We start from the raw sequence: 21,373 nt of genomic DNA, 5'->3' as shown, positions 1-21,373 counted from the left end.
CAGATAAAATGACTAAATGGAGGCTAACTTGATATTGGCCATCTCCACATGTAGTCCGGGCTTCTGTTATGAACTGATGTGTACACCCCCAAAATTCATGTTGAAACCTATGTCCAGTGTGATGGTATTTGGAGGTGGGGTCTTTGGGAGGTGATTAGGTCATGAGGGGGGGGTCCTTTATGAATGGGCTCAGTGTCCTTATAAAAGATCCCCAGAGAGCTCTTTCTCTTTCCACCATGTGAAGATGCAAATGGCCATCTTGAACCAGGAACGGGCTCTCGCCAGACACTGAATGCTCTGGCATCTCGATCGTGGGCTTCCCAGCCTCCTGAATTATGAAAAAAATAATCTTGTTTATAAGCCATCTAGTTTATGGTGTTCTACTACAGCAATCTGAACAGACTAAGACAGTTTCAGTTAGTGCTAACATTAAAGTATGACAGAGCAATTACACTCATTCTCCTACCAAGAAAATGTTTTATAAAATATTAACAACATACATTTTACCAGATTGCAAAGAGGAAAAACTGGTGAAGACAGTTTATAACACAAATCATTTAGTCAATGACTTAATGCAATTCTCCATATAGTCCCTCCTATATCCAATACCAGCTGAGGGGCCCATCTGGACAATTCTCCCAGAATCCCCCACTCAGTTCCAGCTTTTTCTTAGTGCTATACAGAGTTGCTTCCTCTTGGGCAGAAACTTTGGCTCTGTCTTTTATTCAAAATGCACCTACCAGGCCTGGCTGGTGTAGCTCAGTGGATTGAGCGCAGGCTGTGAACCAAAGTGTCACAGGTTCAATTCCCAGTAAGGGCACATGCCTGGGTTGCAGGCCACGGCCCCCAGCAACTGCACATTGATGATTCTCTTTTTCCCTCTCTTCCCTCTCTAAAAACAAATAAATAAAATCTTAAAAAAAATGCACCTACCAAAGCCCATTTTCATGATCATGTCCTTCCTTCCAAAGACATCTACTGTTCAAAGACTAAAATCCTCTTCACATATTATGGGAAATGATGTCTTATTCCAAACAAGGTGTTCCTTTGCCACCACCCAAGGACAAGGGCAGGGGGGAACCTCTTAGCCTTGACTCATGGCCCCTCTTGCCCTAGTTAGTATCCCATCCTCCATCTTGTCACCTTCATCTAGCTGAATGGTTCAGTTAAACTCTTTAAGGAGTGTGACCTCTGAAAAGCAAACTCTATCCGATTACAGTGCATCCCATGGTCTGTTGGCCCAGGTATTAAGCATTAAATCTTTACTTCCAGGTACTTCCTATCAGCACTTCCCTTAAATCACAGGATCCTTTGCCCTCTGGAACTGGAGCCTTCAGTCTTTCTGGTCAATGTATCCTCCTTTCTCCCTACAGTTCTATTTATAAAGCATAAGAAAGCACTGAGAATGTTTTCCTATTCCTCATCCCAGTCATGCTATGTAAGAAGTATTCTACGAGCAAACCTATTCAAAGTCATCTCCTTTGCTAAATTAAGGGGGAGACAATGCAGGAAATGGATGGCAGCATTAAATATAATACATAAGCTAAAAAATAACCAGTATAATTTTCTTCCTCCACCTCCTCTATTTCCTCTTTCTGCTCTGCTGTGCCAAGTAGAACATAGTATCTCTGGGTATCCAGTGCTAAGTGAAACAGACATGGTTTCTTCTATCATGCACCTTCAGTTCTATCAATATTTAATCACAGATTTATAAATTCTATTAATATCTAACCCAAATTTACTCAATGGCTTACTGATGAGCAATTTCTTGTTTGAGCTAGCCTGGGGTGATTAAGATGTTTATAGTAGGCTGCAGTATGAGATTCCTATAAGAGAGGTGGTTGGGGGAGACTCTGGATTGGTTGGTTTGTATTTAAAAATCGCACCCCCCCGGTGGTCCTTCATGATCCCTGGTTCTGCCTTCTGGGATAATCTCCCAGTTAATTTTTTTTGTATGGTAATGTCTGGAACCAGCGTTCAAAAGATGTATTTTCTTACTACTGAGCAGCATTGTGTTAAAACGAGTTCAGAAATCTATTATTGCCAATTCTGTATGTTAGCATTTGCTACTGAAAACACTCAACTCCCTGGTCCTAAGTTTTGAAGCATTAAACTTTCTTGTTAAAGAAATCATTAAAACTAACTAAAATCAGCTTTGACTCACTGGAATTTACCGAGAGATGTTACATAGCTTACAGAATTTCTGAGAAGACTAAAGAACATGCAGCCCATGGGTCATAAAGACCCAAACCACATCAAAGATCTGGTTTAAGTGGAAACATCACAGTCACTATTACCAGTCACTAGATGCCTCAACTCATGTCCTGTCACGTGTCACTGAACAGAGCTAGCAGAGCATCATTGCTGCCCCCAGGAACTAATTTGCTACGACTGCCACTGCATTCAGAGACAGTGGTCTACCATCCCTGCTTCTGTACATCAGAGATGCCTAATCAAGTTCTTGGAAGAGGACTTTGGATTGGCTGAGGCTTGTTGGCTGCAAAGGAAGTTAGAAGAGCAATTATCTAGAACTTTCCATTTTTATACTGAAAGGCTGTTTCTGCATCCCACCAAGACTTGAAAGGTCAAGAATTCCCCAAACATAGGAAGGGGTTCACATGCTGGGCAGCCAAAAGAATGACAAAAGTTCATTTGATTTTTAAAGTACAAAAACAAAGATCAGAACATGTATAGTGTAATTTTAAAGACCTTTGATCCACCTGGCTAACTTCCCAAAATTCTCTTTGTTTAGTACTTCTGTGGTCATAAGAATTTAAATAGTCTCTAAACAACTTTTCTTTATCTTTCTCAGAAGGCAGTTTCAACACAGTGTTTAAATTATCTAAATATCAAGTAAAACTATAACATTTCTGTAACTGAAACTTATCTAAGAACTTTAAGTCTATAATTTCTAAATTTGACAATATAAAAGCATTATTTACACCTGTTTTTGCTTCTTCTGGAAGTTTCTATAGTGTTCCAGTTTCATGATTTAATTTTACTGGGATGAAGTTTGGAGAGCTCCAAACACTATAATTAACCAGTTATGGTTATAAAAGATAACTGATACTGATTCTTTCCCCAAGAGCACTTCTCTGGGGGACAGAGCTCATTCTGAGGGCGCAAGGGGCACGGCTGAAAGTGCTCAGGATTGAATGGCCCTTAGAAGTAGCTCTCAGTCAATGACACATGGGAGTTCATAGATATCTCTGCCTCTTTACCCCTTAGTTGAAATAATGCTGAGAAATGTTCTTACCCTTCCCACTTTCCCTAATGCTATTTCTTGGAATCTTCTCTCAAATTACTAACATTCATGTTCTTGCCTCTGGAGGAGGGGGAGGACTCAACACAAGCCATTAAATGACTCAAGTCACTTACGACCATTCAGATATGTTAGTTATGAATGAGAGCAATGGACCAGCACTTAGAGTTTACTGGGATACTAATATGCTTCTCTCTCTCCTTCTCCCTCTCCCCACCATGGGCATTAGCAGCTCCATTTCCTATTTAGAGGTGGAGAAGGTGATGCTGGAAGAATTAACATGTGTTTTCTCAAACCATCCAGTTAGTGAAGTGTTCCATTGTTTGTACTTGGGTCTAGCTATTTTTTCTACCATTCCATACTGCCTGCTGATGTAATGACTATCTTAGGTATAGGTTAATATAGGTTCTCTACCTGTGCCAAATCCAGGTCTTCATTACATTACCATTCTGGAGAAAAATGTTTGCTAAGTAACAAGAGTCATACATAAAATAATCATCTACTCCCCCTTACTGGTGATGGGGGTGTACATTAGTACAACAGTGGAAAACATAGATTTAAATTAAAAATTAATGTATTTTAGCCCTGGCTGGTGTAGCTCAGTGGATTGAGTGCAGGCTGGGAACCAAAGTGTCCCAGGTTCAATTCCCAGCTAGGGTACATTACTGGGTTGCAGGCCATAACCCTCAGCAACTGCACATTGATGTCTCTCTCTCTCTCTCTCCCCCCCCCGGACTCCCTTCCCTCCCTAAAAATAAATAAATAAAAATCTTAAAAAAATTAATGTATTTTTATTTTTATCAATGTATTATTCTCTTTTGTACTGTATGACATTTAAACTTGAAATAGTTCTAAAGGCCTTATAATGCAAAACAACAGTACCTTGCTCCAACCCTCTCCTCATCAAATCTTGCTTTCCATTGGCAATCACTCCAAACTCATTTAGCTATTTCTTCTGTATTTATGACACATCTAAATAAAGGACGGGCTGCTATTTCTTGGTTTCCCAACTTTAGATAGTATCAACTGACATTACCAGCATGTAACTTGTAGGGTGTCAGGCTTCCTGCCATTTTGCTAAGGTACCTCTACAAAGACCTTATTAATATAACTTCATGGCAGAGAAGGGTTTTAAAACCTCTTCATTTAACCTCATATTTGATTCATAGTTTTATTAGGTAAAGAATTTCTTCTGAATTTGAAAGACATTTCTTCATTGCCTTCTCCCATTCACCATTTTTTGAGACATCAGATTTTCTTCTGATAGTGGTGACTTTTCATTTGTGAAAGTTTTTGGATCTTCTTTTTATCCTTGGAATGCTAAAAAATTTTTATTTGTGCCCTGACATGGGTATTTTTTTTAATCATATTGTGCTGTGTATTTAGTGGACCTTTAAAACCTGAATAGTTAACATTTCAGTTGTAGGATTTTTGTTGTTGGTGTCATGTCTTTGGAATTCCTTCCCCACTGTTTTTTTCTATATTGCATTTTGGAAGTTCTAATTATTAAACCTCATAATTTACCTTGTCTCATCATATCTCTTGTCTTTTTCATCTCTCTTTGAGATATTTTCTTAACTTCACATTCTAACTCAATTACATTTTATGTTTGTGATTATATTTTAAATATACATCTGTTTATCTTATTTTCTTTTTAAAAAAGATTTTATTTATTTATTTTAGAGAGGAGAAGGGAGGGAGAGAGAGAGAGAAATATCAATGTGTGGTTACCTCTTGAGCACTCCCTATTGGGGGCCTGGCCTGCACTCAGGCATGTGCTCTGACTGGGAATCGAACCAGCAACCCATTGGTTTGCAGCTGGCACTCAATCCACTGAGCCACAGCAGTCAAGGCAGCCACACCAGCCAGAGCTTATCTTGTTTTCAGACTTTTAAATTTTTATTTATTTTATTTTTATTGCATGAATGTGTTACCCTCTACTATATTTCTAAGGTTATTATATATATGCAGCTTTAAATTTTCTTCTATTTCCAATGTAATATCTTTTAATACTACCCCTTCACTTAATTTATTCCTTCTCTTTTATATTTGTGACTTTCTTCAAATACCTGGTCATTCTTGTCACTCCACTAATGAGTAAGGCACTAGAAAGCTTTTTAGGGTGGAACTTGTTGACTATAGACTCCACTTTAAGATGGTATGGTTGGGAAGGCAGCTATTTCTTTGGGAAGCCCAAATATCATCACGTACCAAGAATATTACTGAGAAGAATAGTCCTAGAGGGAGCCTGGAGAGACAAATGTCTAATTTGGGGGGCTGTCAGAGCAGTTTGAATAAAGGTCTGGGGATCCTACCATTCAGTAAGCAGATGTTCACTAAATATTTGGGTTTTCGGCTTCACACTTGACCATACCCACGTTTCAGCCCACGTTGGAGCCGTTCTGATCCAATTTCTCCACATCATACACCTGTGATTTACTATTAGGTGAACTAGTTAGTTGCCTTTCTAGATAGAGAACCTGGGGATGCAACTGTTTTCATTTCAAGGTTTTTCAGGTAATCACTCAGTTTTCCACCTTACATTGCCCTTAGCCTTCCCTGATACCTGGTGCCTCCAAATTTTGAACTTCTCAGGCAGAGGAATTAGCAAATAAGCTTCTCAGCTCTCTCCATCCCAGGTTTTACAGTTTTACATCTCTTCAGGTTTTACGGTTTCCTCTTCTGTATGCTGCATGTGGGTTTGAAGTTTCTCTTCTTGGCCCTGGATCCTTTGTGGGTCTGTTTCTGTAGTCTGTTTTCCCTCTTGGTTTGTCTGGTGATTTTAAATTGAATGTCAGACATTCAATATGAAAAATTATAGATACTCTAGATGATATTATTTCATCCAGAAAGGATTTTTCTTAGTTTTGGTTAGAGGACAGATTAGGAGTAGATCACTACAATCTAGTCAGGCACTGTACTACTTCAAGACTGGATTTGGGGCTTTTTAAGGTATAATCAATGTCCTTTTTACACTATCTCCTGAGGAATGGCCCTGCATATATGTCACATTTAAATTTAAAGTTTTGACTTTAACAGTCTCTGGTATGATTTTGCAAAATAAATTATACAATGAGAACTTTGTAAACATATTCCTTTCAAACTGTATATTTACTAGCAGGTGTAAGAGGAAATGTGTGCTGTGGGAATGTGGTATTAAGTTATAGGATTCACATGCTATTTCATTCTGAAGAATGAATTTTACTTACAGATAGAGATAATACAATTTTTTGTGTGTTTTTGAGGGTTGGATGGTGTTTGCTTTAATTTTTTTAATATATTTTATTGATTGTGCTATTACAGTTGTCCCATTAACCCCCTTCATTCCCCTCCACCCTGCACACCCCCTCCCACCCATATTACCCTTTAGTTCATGTCCATCTGTCATAAGTTCTTTGGCTTCTACATTTCCCATACTATTCTTGCCCTCCCCCTGTCTATTTTCTACCTACCATCTATGCGACTTATTCTCTGTACCTTTTTTTTTAGATTTTATTTATTTATTTTTTAGAGAGGGAAGGGAGGGAGAAAGAGAGAGAGAAACATCAATGTGCGGTTGCTGGGGGTTGTGGCCTGCAACCCAGGCATGTGCCCTGACTGGGAATCGAACCTGTGACACTTTGGTTCTCAGCCCGTGCTCAATCCACTGAGCTATGCCAGCCAGGGCTTCTCTGTACCTTTTTCATTAAAACACATGTCAATGTATTTAATGATGGAATGTGATATTTTTATTAATTCTTATGCTAAGTCATAAAATGATTTTTCATTTCTGGCAGGTTGTCTCAGTCTATGCACCCCAAGGTCATTCTCCTTGAACTTTAGTGGGGAAGTCTAAGGGGCACTGGTTGCATCTAAGCTGCTTCTTCCTCCTTCCATGTTGGTGCAATGGCTAGGAAATTTAGAATATCATATTCCAGACTTCAATAATAATGAATCCCATTAATTTATGTATTCATTTATCTAAACACTTGCAGTCACTATTTCTGACTTAATTATCTATACCTTGTCTATTTTGCTTTATCAGATATGCTTTAATGTATATTTATTATCTGTTGCTTCATGGACTTTTGGGAAGTAAAGGCATAAACTATATATCTGTATATCATATTCCTTATTTTATCCATTGTCTTTTTTTGTAAGCTGATTTTGAGTTTTTCTTCAAAGACACTGACATGATTTATTAATCTGTTCAGCATTTTTATTAAAATCACTGAGAAATCACCCTAATCTAGAACAAGGTTAGAGGATCAATACAAAATACATTCATGTTTCTTTGACTATTTGTAAGAAATTATTATAATGCTGTGCTTTAAAATATGCAAGGCACTTTAAAATATAAGGAAAACCATTAATTTTATTCATCTAGTCACAGAATATTAATATTTGTTTTCAATTTCCTTATGCAAATCTTTTTAGAGGCAAAAACAACCCGATACTTTCATGGATATTTTTAGAAGCATTTGTATGTAGAGACTACATGATATCAGGATGATGTAAACACATTTTAATAGGGTAAGAATATCCTATCACAGCCGCTGAGTGGCAGAAGGAATATGTCATTCCATCTCATAAAAATATTTTTGCTATCTTATTACCTCCATACTGAAAAACTTATTTGACTTGTGGAGTACAAAGAGACTCATTTTTGTTGCAATACATAAGAGAACTTATAAAATTATTTTTTAGATTGCTACATGGTTTTTGATGAGGGGATTGTGACTACCTGAGAAGTAATTTGTAGGAGAAAGAACATTACGAGTGAATTAAATAGGTGAAAGAGCATGACAATGAGGCTTATGTTATAGGAAATACTATTCACGTAACAAAATATGGCAGTGTTAGGCTTCTTAAAAATGTGAGTGTTAGGTTTTCTCTATGAATGTACACAAGAATGAGTTCGAATATTCAGTTTTGGACAGTGACCTAAATTCTTTGAGATACAAGTTATTTATCACTATAATAGAGATGGTACTTTCTCTCAAGTCTGCCCTGAATGCTAAATGAGATACCAACCTCGTAGAAAAACCACGTTCACTTCAATTAACAGGGACCCCAAATATAACTTAACTCTTCACTTTCTCAATAAGAATTTAAAAAAATGAGTTTCCATTAATTTGAAAATATAACCTTCTAAGGGTATAGATTACTCAAGTGACTATGTTTTAATATGGTAATTTTCTTATTATTAATATAGATATTGTATTGGTTTAAGAAGATGCACATGCGTACCAAGTTTACAAGGAGTGGATTTGTAATGGTTAACTTTATGTGTCATCTTGACTGGTCCATGGGGTGCCCAGACATTTGGCAAAATGTTATTCTCCATGCGTCTGTAAGGGTGTTTCTGCGGGAGATTGACATTTGAATTAGTGGACTTATTGAAGCAAATTGCCCTTCTTTTAATGTATAGATGGACCTTATCCAGCCAACTGAAGTCATGAATAGGACAAAAAGGCTCAGTAAGAAGGAACATCTGCCTGACTGCTTGAGTTGGATGTTGATCTTTTCCAGCCTTTGGACTTAGACTGAAACATCAGCTTTTCTTAGATCTCAAACCTGCCAGCTTTGGGACTGGAACTCATACCACAGGCTCTCCTGGTTCTCAGGGCTTTAGACTTGGACTGGAACTATACCATTGACTCTCAGGGTTTCAGCTTGGGGACTGCCAATCTTGAGACTCTTTTGGCTTCACAACTGTGTGTGCCAGTTTCTTATGATAGAGAGCTAGACAGATATATATGTATGTATACAAACACACACACACACACACACACACACACACACACACACTTTCTCTTTCTCTCTCGCTCACTCTCGGTTCTGTATTTTTGGAGAACCCAGACTAACACAAGCTGTCATAACAAACTACCATAGAACAGGTAGCTTAGACAACACAAGTTTATTTCTCACAGTTGAGGCTGGGAAGTCCAAGGTCAAGGCGACAGCCAGTTCAGATCCTGGTGAGGACTCTCTTTCTGGCTTGCAGATAGCCATCTTTTCACTGAGTGCTCAAATGGTGAAGGAAGACAGAATCCTTGGGGGTCTGGTGTCTCTTCTTATAAGGACACTAATTCTATCAGATAGGGGTCCCACCTTCGTGACTTTGTTAAATTAATTACTTTCTTACTCCAAATATAGCTACCCTGGGGGGTTAGGGGTTCAACATTTGAATTTGGAGAGTGAGGACATGCATTCAGTCCATAACAATACTAACTTAGAAAAACTGCTTTTTAAAGCATTCTTGTTCTAGGAACATTTTTATCCACACATAAATATGGGTCTTTGGCATGCAGGTTCCTGTGGCCTCTGTTTGAAGCACCAAGTCAGCTCTTCCCCACCTTCTGAACTGTTTGCTCTATACCACTCCTCATATCACTTATAATTCCAACACAGAAAATGTCATCCCTAGGCCAAGAACACACTCAAAAACATTAAAACATTTTAAGTCTTACAGATCTACATCCTTAATCTCTGGTACCACTTATGTTGCTTTTTAAAGTTACTTTTTCATAGAAGAGTGTAAAGGGGCAATAAATGGTGATGGAAGAAGACGATTTTGGGTGGTGAACACTGAATATAATATTCAGATGATGTATTGTAGAATTGTATGCCAGAAGTCTATGCAATTTTATTAGCCAGTGTCACTCTGATATATTCAATAAAACATTTCTTAAAAAGTTGTTTTTTCAACAACTGTGCTTATACCAACACCAACACCTCTCAGTCACTATTGTGAAGTCACATCCTAAGAAATAAGGACTAAATCTGTGATAAATTTCTTTGCCTCCTTCTTAACTGGCTTTGTAAGTCTCTCAGACTAACATTGACTGAGTTGGTTTCAAGTAAATGTTTCTTCCCCAAATGAGACTTCGTTGTAGAAAAATAAAGTATAATGTAAGCCTTTGTAATGATTCAAAAATATGGAGACCTTTTCTGAGGGAAATATTGTGGGGAAAACTGCATTTGCAATCCTTAAATATCTGTTAGCTGAACCCTGTCTCCTCTCTGGACGTCAGCACTTCTCTCTCCTGGAGCTTGTCAAGGTTCCCATCTGCAAAATACTAAATGTTTGCATGTCCCCAGGTTCGTATGTTGAAATCCTAAACCTCAGTGCAGTGGTACTAGGAAGGGGGCCTTTGGGAGGTAACTGGGTCATGAGAGTGGGGCCCTCATAAAAGGGACCAGTGCTCTGATAAAAGGGATGTCAGTGATCCCTTTTGCTCTTACTCCACCAGCTCAGGCTACAACAGGCAGTTGGCAGTCTGCAGCCCTAGACGGGGGCTGTCACCAGAACCTGACCATGCTGGCACCTTGAGCTGCACTCTAGCTCCCAGAGCTGTGAGAAATAAATTCCTATTGTTTATAAGCTGCCCAGTTGGTGGTACTTTGTTATTTAGCATTATGAGTGGCTAAGACACCATCTTTCCTATTCCCACTTTGGAAAACCCATCTTGATTATTTGTTTAGGAAGGAGGCTTGCGCATCTACATGACACTGAAATAACAATAACATCAGAGAACATGTTTTGAGTCCTTATTATGCACCAGGCACTCTGCTAAGGGCTTTGAAACTATCTTATTAAATTCACACAGCAACCCACGGGTGGTATCAACAAATAAAACATTCTCCCTGTATCTCCTCACATTGTCTCCCTTCTATGTATGTTTATCTCGGTGCCCAAATTTCCCTTTTTTGTAGGACACTAGTAATATTTGATTAAGAGTGCACCCTATTCCGGTATGACCTCATCTTAATTAGTTACACCTGCATTAACTCTATTTCCAAGTAAGATCATATTCTAAGGCACTGGGAGTTAGAACTTCAACATACGAATTTTGAGTGGACACAATTCAACCCATAATGCTCACGTTAATCCTTGTACTACATATCATAATTGCTTAATATTTAATGTTCTTTATTCTTCCAGAATATTAATATTAATGAAAAAGATAATCTTTTTCCAGTTAAACAATTACTCAACATGCTATACAGTTTACATAAATCCACTCTTAGGCAGAATATCCAGCTGAGGAAATAATTGAGGGGAAAAGCCCTCTCTCTACATTGAACAGTTAGAAAAACTTGAACGTGGCACGTGAATTTGACACTGGCACATGGTGAGGTAAGCTTTCTATTTCCCTTCTACAGTGTGGCCTCCGCATTAACTTTCATGGTCATGGTGCCTGAAGCCCTTTGCCTATCATGCAGACTTCATGTGCCCCTCTCCCAGTGCTCTCTGCCTTTATTAGACATCTGTTATCCCTGCGTAAATGTAAGTCCTATCCCCAGCCGACAAGTCCCATGTTTGTTAGTTCCTATGAACTGACCGTAAAACTCTGAATATAATAGCTGATTAATTTCTGTTCTTTTTCCTTCATTAACTTTTTAGATGTCCTTTGAAGCCATATCTAAGCATATAATCAGTCTCTCATGTCTAATTAATGTAATATAATTAATTTGGGGATAACTTGGGGAATAAAAAAGTTTCCCAAATAAAATGTGAGCAAAGGACTTTGGCTCCTTACCTGATCTTTCCCTACAGGATTTTCTGTGATCAGTTGGTCTTGGTCAGGGACCTCTTTGATCACCATGCTTTACTTTCAAAATAGAAATTGCTTCATTTTGTAAAATTTGTACACATCATCCATACTTCTTGTAAAAAGCTCATAAAGTACAAATATAAAGGCATAACAACTGCTTTTTATTCTTTTTTTTTAAATAAATGTTTTTTAAAGGCCCAGTGAACCATTTGAACATTTTTAAAAAGATTTTATTTATTTATTTTTAGGGAGGGAAGGGAGAGAGATTGAGAGAGAGAGAGAGAGAAACATCAATGTGCGGTTGCTGGGGGTTATGGCCTGCAACCCAGGAATGTACCCTGGCTGGGAATAGAACCTGGGACACTTTGGTTCCCAGCCCACTCTCAATCCACTGAGCTACTCCAGCCAGGGCTCATAACTGCCTTTTATTCTTTGTATAGCCTTGCAAACTTTTTCTGTACACATATAAGCATGCATATATTTTATAAAATGATGCCATGAATGTACAGACTGTTTGTAACTATCTCTTTCCATGGAGAAATGCAGCCAGAACATATTTTTTTTTGTGGACAGAGAAAGCTTCATATTCTCTTTTTAATAGCTGCATGCTATTCCTTATGTAAATACAGCATGAGGCATTTAACAGATTACCCTCCTATCTTGATCTATGGCATTTTCCAGGTTTCACACTGATTTTTACCTTTTTCTTAGACATCAACTTTTTAGGTTCAAACGGCATGTTTTAGCAATAAAAATAGAAACCCAGGGCACTGATGCTTGAGCCCTAACTCCTAACAGGTCACATCCTCTGCAGGGTGCCACCCTTTTTCCACTGTGAAACATTATTTGAACAGATTCTCAAAATAGCACTCCCTCTTTTTAGCATGCCAGCGTCTCACTTGTGTTATCTGGCCCTCCCCAGTGGCCAGCAAGAATTCTCAACTCCTCGGCCTCGGAGTCTCTCTGTCCCTGAGCCAGACCAGACTTAGCAATCAGGGCATGATGTCAGGTTGCTGCAGGCAGTTGGACCTTTGGAAGAGCAAGTGGGAATGCAGACTTGTGGAGCCGGCCAGCTCCCTGTCTCCACCCACAGCAAGAGATCCTGGTGTCAGGCATAGAAGTGTTCTGAGCGGGGCATAAAAGGTCAGGAGTACAGACGGATGGTGCACCCGAGACCCCATCTAACTAGTTTTCATTTTGGACTTGCTGTTCCTTATAAATTACATGGGAGGTTGAGGGAGGTTATAGATTTTTTAATTCTCTAATTATCACTAGACACAGTACAACTTCATAAAAGAGCATGGGCTTCAGAACCAGACAGTCTTTTCAGTTCAAGACTAGATCTGTGGCCTGATACTTAAGGCAGTCGGTAAATACTGAGTAAGCGTGTTAAGCGTTTATGTGTGATTTTCCATTTCCCCAGGTGTAAAATGGGGATGACAATAGTACACTCACAGGGTCATTGTGAAGACTATTTCATGAATACATAATTAGCGTACAAAATGTGCTCCATAAAGTAGAGCTGCCACTTTATTACTCTCCGAAGAAAAATTAGAGCTCTTCTTACCAGAATCTGTTTTACAATCCCCTTTGCCACATTTATTTGTTCAAAAAATTCTGTTAAATAGGCCCTGTGATAAGTGCTGGGGAAACATGTCCAGGGCTGCAATCTAGAAATATCTATTCATTCATGTATTGAACACATATTTTCTTGATGATCAGATTTTTTAGTGCATTTTATTTTATTTATTTATTTTATTCTTTTAATTGTTGCTCATGTATTTTTTCCATTACCATGATCCCCCTTATACTCCTTTCCACCTCCACCCACCCGCTCCCCGCAGAACACCTCTCTCAGCAGAACATAAGCCCCATGAGGACAGGTGCTTTGTCTCCTCCTCATTGTTTGCTCTTCATTGTCCAGGAGGACTCTGTCTGCCACACAGTCGGTACTCAATAATGCGTTACATGGAGGAATGCGTGAGCGAATTTCTGTTGTTTTAAAACCTCCAGGAATAAAAGTTCTGAACCCCAGATTGGCACATTCTAGGATAGATGTGAAAAGTTATTTTTATGTTGAGCTAAATTTTAAAAAATTAATAGCATGAGACCTGGAGAGGCGGTAGAGTCGGTCTCCACTAGAAGAGTGAAGAGAATAAGACTCTGGTAGCAGGGAATTTAACAACTCATTTGTATTTAGAGACATGACCGATGAGTTGCTTTTCCACAATCCCTTAAGTAAGACCTGCTGGTAGATAGGGTGAGTGTTAGTTGGGAGCCTGGCTTCACATCCCTGCCCACCACTGATTAGCTGTGTGACCACAGACAAATTAGAGAATGGCTCTGAGCGCCTGTGAGACATGCTCCCTGAGTCTGCTCCAGGGTAAGTGCTCAGTACATGTTAATGAACAAGTATTCTTGTCATTCTGCTAAAAAGATTTTTAAAGGCATACCATAGCCAGGGTGAAAGATATGAGCAGCTAAAACCTAGCACAGTACTTGCTATGTCAGTGTCAGTGGGAGGGTTGGACCCCTCCAGGGGTTTCTGATTCAGTAGTTCTGGTGGGGCCTGGGAATTTGCATTTCTAACAGTTAAGTTTCGAGGGGATGCTAATGCTGGTGTGAAGGCCACACTGTACTTGACAGTGGTTAAGTACACCAACTCTAATGCCAGACCGGCTGGGTTCAAGTCCTAACTACACCTCCCAAGATATGTGATCTTGATCCAGTTGCTTAAGCCCTCTGGCCTCAGCTCCCTCCTCTGAAAGTAGAGATAATAATAGCGCCTTCCTCCAGAGGTCATTAGGGGGTTTAAATGAGGTTTCACGTACTCTAATTGTTTAAGACGCACTGATTGTTATTTGTTAATAAAAAACCAATGAAAATGAATTTACGACAGTGCTATCCAGAAGAACTTTCTGGGATTATGGCAAGGTCCTATTCTATGCTGTTCTATTCTGCAGCAACAAGCTACATGTGACTATTGAGCACTTGAAATGTGGCTAGCACAATTGAAGAGCTGAATGTTTGATGTCTGTTAATTTTAATGAATTTGAATTTAAATAGCCACAAACGTCCGATTAGAGTGTCACCCCACTCCCCCCACCCCCAAGCCCTGGGGAGAGCCCAGCTCTTTGGAAATCTGACAACACAAGGCAATCTGGGTGTGTGTGAATTGACCACTTACTAACTGCCTGTCCTCAGCGAGCAGCTCAATTTCTTGGCAATACGACCTCATCTGGAAAAGAGGAATAACATCTGTCCTGATTCTTCCAAATTCTCTATGTGTTTTAATGTGATAATTAATGGAAAATCGTAAAGGCAATGCAATTGTAAGGATTTCTGTAAGGCTTTATGCCATTTGTTCAGACTTTCTTCCCTATGCCCTGCTTTAAGGGCAATGGCTCTGTCATCTTCAGTCTTTCGTGTCCATGTGCTCAAAGCACAGCAGGTCTGAGTTCAAATGCAGCCTCCATACCAGTGTCTTCTAATGATTTAGGATGAGTAGTTAAAAGGAAAAAATATCTATGTTATTTAAAATACAACAATATGTCTTAAAAGTTATTGGCCAAAAGTATATTTTAGAGATTTATTTATTTATTTATTTTTAGAGAGGGGAAGGGAGGAAGAAAGAGAGGGAAGGAACTATCAATGTGTGGTTGCCTCTCACACACCCCCTACTGGGGACCTGGCCCACAACCCAGGCATGTGCCCTAGACTAGAAATCGAACCGGTTGATTTGCAGGCTGACACTCAACCACTGAGCCACACCAGCTAGGGCTGCCCAAAAGTATTTTTAAACAAACATTTATTGTGCCCCAATTGTAAATAATTTAGGTTTTTTTTCAAGTTGAAAAATGCAGAATAGTATAAAGAAAAAAATACAATTCATTTAGAAATCCCTCCACCAAGAGATTGTCCCTATTAATGACATAGAAATGCCATTTTGAGGCATTTCTTTCCAATTATATGGTATGAGTTCCTTCCTTCCTTCCTCCCTTTCTTCCTTCCTTCCTTCCTCCCTCCCTCCCTCTCTTTCCTTTCTTTCTTCCTTCCTTCCTCTCCCTTCCTTCCTTCCTTCATTTTTCCTTCTTTCCTTCCTTTCTTCCTTCATTTTTCCTTCCTTCCTTCCTTCTTCCTTCCTTCCTTCCTTCCTTCCTCCTTCCTTCCTTCCTTCCTTCCTTCCTTCCTTCCTTTCTTTCTTTCTTTCTTTCTTTCTTTCTTTCTTTCTTTCTTTCTTTCTTTCTTTCTTTCTTTTTATATATCTTTGCAGTACCTGCTCTAGGCCAAGCACTTCTTTGAGTGATAGTAACCAGCAATGAAAAGAAGAGACCAAAAAAACCTCCACTTTGCCCTCACAGAGCTTCTATTCCAGTGGATGATATATGTAAAAAATAAAAAATATACAAATATAATAAAATACAAGCACTTAAATATACAAATTTAAAAACAAAAATCAAGCTAATGTCATTTATATGCTTATGTTGTTTATTGTTTTTTTTCTCCTTTCCATTACATAGGGAAGCATTTTCTAATTTCTGGGTTCTTTAAATAGGTCTGTCCTTGCATCCATTGTCTGTTGAGTCAACCCATGAAGATCTCTGGGATAAAGGGAAAAGCAAATACTTAGTGATGTCTTCAGGAACTTTAGCCTGAGGTGTGGTGTTCTGAAGGGGCTGATTGGACTGCCCAGCTGTGACCCTTGGATTATCCTGTCCAGAGCTGGGGAATCCCAAGTCCAAGACTCACTGGTCATATCTCAGAGTTTACTGAATATTCAGGCATCCCCATTTCATCTTACAACCCTGAAATATATATTTCAGATCTTAATAAAGTTTCTGGAGTCATCAGGACCCATATTATTTGTGGTCCACTTCCTTCTATTCTTGCATGAATATGCACTAATATAGCTAATTACTCTGCCCCTTTGCAGGTTCAGATGACAAAGATCTAAAACTTAAATTCTGAAAGAGGCTTCTAAGTCAGAGTAGTGAGAAGCATAGGGGAGAGGGGAGCAACGCTCATACTGTGATGGGGGTTTGTAGTGGCTAGACAGAAAGAGCAAGGAGAGACATTTGTCCTCTATTGTGACCTGAGCCATAGCCACAGTCCTCTCCATTTCACATGGAGCCCCTCTTTTCTTGTTTCTTCTTGTTCTTGTTCCTCCTTTCTCTATTAAAAGATGTTCCTGCACATCATTTTCCCCATAGGGTCTGCAAAAAAAAAAAAAAGAGAGAGAGAGCCCATATTTTCTCAACACATCAAGGCAAACTCTTGCCTAAGTTGGGAATAAAAGAACAAATCCGTGAATGAATGAGGTTGATGGGCAGACAGAAGTGTTCTGTTGATGGATCCCAAGGCAAATCACCAAGAGCAATTATTTTTTCTTTCTATTATCTAAGGGGACCAAGGACAATGTCAATTGGTTGCTTGTATTTGTCCATCAAAAGCTTGAGCCAGGACAGAGTCTAGAAATGAGGAAGCATGCTATACAATGGATAGCACCACAGAGCTACACATATGGAAGAGAACAGCCAACTTGCCTGGCTGCTTTGAGATTTTACTACTGATAATTTCAATGACATCTCTGCTTCTCCTTTCTTTCTCTCCACATTTGTCACTGCATCATTCACACTCGCAGTGCATTCACATTGCTAAGAGTCCTATACAAAATACAACTATTAGCAATAAAAGGCTTTGCTACTGGACTAAGTAAGAGATAGTAAAATATAATGTAAGAGTGTGTGGGTCAGCACTGTCCAATAGAAATAGAATGAAAGTTATGAATGTGCATAATTGAAAATTGTCTAGTAGTCACATTAAAAAAGATGAAACTAATTTTAGTCATGTCTTATTGAACCCTGAGTATCTAAAATATCATTTCAATATTTAAAATTGTTAATGAGATATTTTATATATTTCATACTGTCTTCAACATCTAGCATGCATTTTATACTTACAGCACATTTTAATTATGACCGACCACATTTGACGCGCTCAACAACCACATGGGTTAGTAGGCACCGTTTCGGACATGGCAGATGTGGGCTCTGCAGCCAGAGTACGTAGGGATGTCATGTTGGAAGTTCTAGAACCTCTGTGATTCAGTATCCTTATCTATAAACTGAGGAAATGATCATTCCTACCTTGCTTAGAATTGTCATGAGGATTAAATGAGCATTTAGAACTTCATCTGACATAGTAAATGTGACCTCTTATTGTCATCAGATAATGTGTTTAATTATACCCTTATGATGACCAAAGCACTCTTTCAGTAAGATCTTACTCTGAGTCTTCTAAATGGGGACTGTATATCTAATATCTTGGAGTGATAAAAGTCATATGCCACTTCAGAATTTCTATTTCACTTCAAATTATCAGACAAGAACAGTTTGATCTTGAGCTGTGATTTCACAAAGCTTGGTAAACTATAACTTGACAAATTTCTTTATACTATTAAGTCTGCAAATAGAATCTCACTGAATTTTCCATATAAGCAGTATCATATTTTTATTAGGATATTCACAGTTATAAAATTATCCCAGATTGTTTTTTGATGAGCTCTTAAGAGATTAAATCCATCCTTCATTACAGTAAGAAGATAGCACTGTTTTCTTGAAACTATGGCCTATAGCCATAAATTCATATTAATATCACAGGATATATTTGAGGGACTACGTACCATGATATATAAATTATTATTTGGGGCACTGATATGACAGCTTTTGAATCAACAGTGGAATAATTCTCCAATAGTTGTTTTGGGCCACTCAGAAGGTTTATCTTAGAAGTTTCCGAATCTCAAATTCTTTCATTCATTTATGTATTCACACATTTATCCATTCAACTGCTTATTCCATATGTATTGAGGGCTTACTATGGGCCAGAAACTTGGCTAGATGATGAGGAGTCAACGGTTAGCAGAACCCACAGTCCCTGCCCTCATGAGCTTCCAATTCAGTGGGGGAGAAAGACATTACTCAAATAATCACACAAATAAAATTGCCTACTCGCATAATTGCTATCAAGAAGATAGCAAAGAAAAGGTTGCTTTGAGAGTGTAAGAGGAGGACATTCAATTTGGTCAGGAAAGCTTTCCCCCAAAGAAGTGCTGACTGGACTGAGAACTGGAAGAGTAAGAGGAGTTAAGGAGGTCGTGGTGGTAGTGGGGCAATTGCATTCCAACAGAGGGAACATCATGAGCAGCAGCCTTGAGATAGCAGGCTGATGATGAGGGGAGAGACTGAAAGAGAACTGTGGGCCTGAAACAGAGGGAGGGCAGGCAGGCTGAAGTTTGGCTGGAGAAGCTAGTAGGAACAGGCCTCCTAGGGGCCTGACAGCCACGGTAACGATTTTATGTTCATTTGAAGAGCATTGGGAAGCTGTCACTGGGTCTCTAAAACTTAGGGATGCTTTCCTTTGCTGGGATGAACCTCACTTTGATTCCTGGTAATTATGGTGAAACAAAAATGTCAGAACACCAAGACATGGAGACCAGGCATAAAGCGACACATGCCCTTTGTTCCCAAAAAGTGCAACCCAAAACAACAGCCACACTAACTCCTCCATGGTCTGCCCTTTAGCAGCTCTCACTCAGTTATCCAACCAGGTCTGAGCCTCAAACTTTGTTTCTCTGTTGGGGCTTAGGAAAACAGACGATAGAGCTGTTTTATTTTGACCACAGCTTAGAGCTGGACTCCTGAAGAGACCACCTGTTTCAGAAAAGCAAGTAAGACTTGACATTTTAAGTTAGACCAATGAGCCTCAGTTCTGAAGAAGAGGCAAATAGGAAAGACATGATCAGATTTGTCTTTTGAAAAGATAACTATGCACACAGTGTGGGAAAAAAGGGTTAGAGAAGGTTATGAGAGGATGCGGGGAGACAAGAATTCTATTGCTATCTTCTAGGTAAGAGGTGATCTTAAATGTGAAAACAAGTAGATACATTTAATAGGTAGGTAGGAGTTTAAACCAGAGGACTTAGAGATGGAGTGTATAATGAAAATAAGGGCCCTGGCTGGCATAGCTCAGTGGATTGAGCACGAGCTGCAAACCAAAGTGTCGCAGGTTGGATTCCCAGTCAGGACACATGCCTGGGTTGCAGGCCATGGCCCCCAGCAACCACACATTGATGTTTCTCTCTCTCTCCCTTTCTCTCTCCCTTCCATCTCTAAAAATAAATAAAATCTTAAAACAAAAGAAAAAAAAAGAAAAGAAAAGAAGGGAGAAGGAGATGTCAAAAGTAACTCCTAAAATTTTAGGTTGTATAACTAGATGGATAGTTACATGCTTCTTCAAGATATGGAGCATGAAGTGAACAAGATTTGAGGAACAAAACTTAGGAGTCCATATTTTGACTTGTGGAATTTGAGATGCCTCAAAGATACCCAAGAAAGGATGGAAGCAGTGGGGGTTAAGGGCTGGGACTGGAGATGCACACAGTCCAAGATGCTTCATGGATGTTTTCAATCTGGCAGTTGCAATCTGGAGGTTTATATCGGTTTATAAAGCGCTCTGGAATATTTTTTGAGGCTTTTGTTCCCTTTATTTTCTCTGTTTCTTGTTTCTACAACTCTTGTTATTCAGGTGTTATGTTTTCTCTTATTTTCATCTCCTTTTCTTTTTGCAATATTTTTAGAAGATTTTTCTCAAGTTTGTCAACCAACAGTTTTACTGAGTATCAGAAAAAAAGAAATAAATGTAGGCTTGACATGGCAGGAAGACAATGAAAAATGATCGGACAAACCTGTCTTGTGATTCACACTGCTATGGACTTGACTGTGTCCCCACCAAAATATATACATTGAAACCTAAATCCCAACTTGGTAGTATTAGGAGGTAAGGCCTTTGGGAAGTGATTAGGTCATGAGGATGGGGCCCTGATAAATGAGATTAGTGACCTCAGAGCCCTGACTGGCATGGCCCTCTTGGTTGAACATCCTCCCACAAAAGGAAAGGTCATCGGCTTGATTCCTGGTCAGGGCACATGCTGGGGTTGTGGGCCTGGTCTCCGGTTGGGGTGTGTGGGAGAGGCAACTGATCAATGTTCCTCTCATATATCGATGTTTCTCTTCCTCTCTCTTTCTCCCATCATTCCTTTATCTCTAAAAATAAATAAATAAAATCTTTAAAAATATATAAGAGACCCCAGAAAGCTCCCCTGTTCCTTCCACTATGTGAAATATTTTTTCATGTAATTGAAACATCCATTTATTTATTCATTCAATGATATTCATCAAGCATTTACTATTTGCTGGGCCCTGTTTTAGGCCCTTGAAATACATTAGTGAACACAACAGTCCAAGATTTATGACCTGGTTAGAGCTTAAACTCTCACAGGCAGAAATAGATGACAAACAATACCATGTTTAAAAGATAAGTGCTAAGACCCTGGCCACATAGCTTAGTTGGTTGGAGGATTGTTCTATGCACTGAAAGGTTGCAGGTTTGATTCACAGTCAGAGCACATACCTAGGTTATGGGTTCAATCCCTGATCGAAAAAAAAAAAAAAGCAGAAATAAACCTATTAAAAATGGGCAAAGGACCTGGACAGACATTTTTCAAGAAAAA

This window comes from Phyllostomus hastatus, unplaced genomic scaffold (genome assembly GCF_019186645.2).
Source record: "Phyllostomus hastatus isolate PE091 unplaced genomic scaffold, TTU_PhHast_1.1 phas_scaffold_755, whole genome shotgun sequence".
Taxonomy (NCBI): Eukaryota; Metazoa; Chordata; class Mammalia; order Chiroptera; family Phyllostomidae; genus Phyllostomus; species Phyllostomus hastatus.
Note: the sequence above shows the minus strand (reverse complement) of the source record.